The sequence below is a fragment of the Benincasa hispida genome, chromosome 7 (assembly GCF_009727055.1).
Source record: "Benincasa hispida cultivar B227 chromosome 7, ASM972705v1, whole genome shotgun sequence".
NCBI classification, from domain to species: Eukaryota; Viridiplantae; Streptophyta; class Magnoliopsida; order Cucurbitales; family Cucurbitaceae; genus Benincasa; species Benincasa hispida.
Window position 1 is genome coordinate 37,662,817 of NC_052355.1, and position 1,591 is coordinate 37,664,407.

Genomic DNA, 1,591 nt, shown 5'->3' on the forward strand with positions numbered 1-1,591 from the left:
CTCATGTATCTTTTCTAAACAGTCTATTAAATCTTAGAATAGTCAAGATTATCCTTGTAACTAGTCTTACAATCCTCAACGTCAACATATCAAATACAACCATATGGAATCACATACCATCTCATGCTAGCATTCAAGTGTCTATGTGCATAAATAAATAATTCAAATCTCGTACCATAACATATTTTGATCATATTATACTATCAGTCTATCATGCTATCATCCTGCCATATCATTCATTTATCATGCTAGTATACATCTACTATGTGGCCCGTGGGCAGTTCCAGTAGTAAGATTACTTGCCTCTAATCGCAAACTCTAGAAACTAAAAGCTCAACCTCTTCCTTGCCCAATGGAACTTAGAATCAAACAAACATTAAGAAGTGGGCAACTCAAATCTAATGTCGAAATAGAACAGGAAACTATCGAACAATTGTCAAAAAGGGGAAAAACGTTATTGTTAGGGTGTTTTGATCATGCGAGATGCTGCTTAAAGTTGCTAGAAGTCGCAAGCGTTGTGGCAGTTGAAGTTGTATGCTACGGCAGCAAAGGACATTGGTTGGAGATCGTGGGCATTGTCGTTGTTCATTGAAAGGAGAAAACTAACAGATGGGAGGTGGGGTTTGATTTTTTTTTTTAAAAAAAACAATAATAATAAAGGAATTAAGTATAATTACATTTAATTCCTTTCTATTTTACTATTAAATTCCATTACATTTAATTCCTTTCCGTTTTACTATTAAATTCCCTTCCGTTTCAAAATAAAATTAATTCCTGCCATTAATTTCCAATTTGAATAATTTCACGCCAACAATTAAATTCCCGCACTTACACTTGAAGTCCAAAATTCCAAAAATGCCCTCCAACTAATAACAATTACTAAAATTTCAAATAATAAAGTTACTAAAATTATATTATTACTAAAAAATGTGCGGGGTATTACATCTATTGTCACCCTATGAGCCTCAGCAACATTAAGATGGACCATCATATCGAGAACATGTTCTCTGATGTTGGTACCATCTTTCATGTGTGTATTATAAACATATTTAATGGCTTCATGTCAAACAGAGGATGACGGTTGCCCGAATATCTTCTAGAGCGATGCCATTATCCCACGGGCAGTCGGCACTACTTCATGTTTCTTATTAAATACATCAGATATACTTGTTAAGATATAAGCCCTAACTTTTTTGTTAGCCCTAACCCACCGATCATAGATGTCCCGAATATTTCAATTCATTATTGAATTAGGAATCGAAGGACATTCCTCCATTAACACAAACCTCAGACCATCCACAACTAATATCGTGTTTATATTGGATTTCCAGTTTGGATATCCTTCTCCATTAAACTTATCAGAAGCGAGTAGTTGTATTATTGAATTCGACATTGCTGAAAAAAAAATTTAAATAAATTCTATTAAACTTTATGCATCTAAATCTAATTTTAGCAAAGAAATAAAGTACCTATTTTCCTTTATTTATTTTGCAACAATACTTTAGTGATTTAGAATAGTTGCTACCGCAGGGCAGTCAAAAAATTCCTTCACCGAAGCAAGACAATCTCAACCAAATACTATATCCAAAAT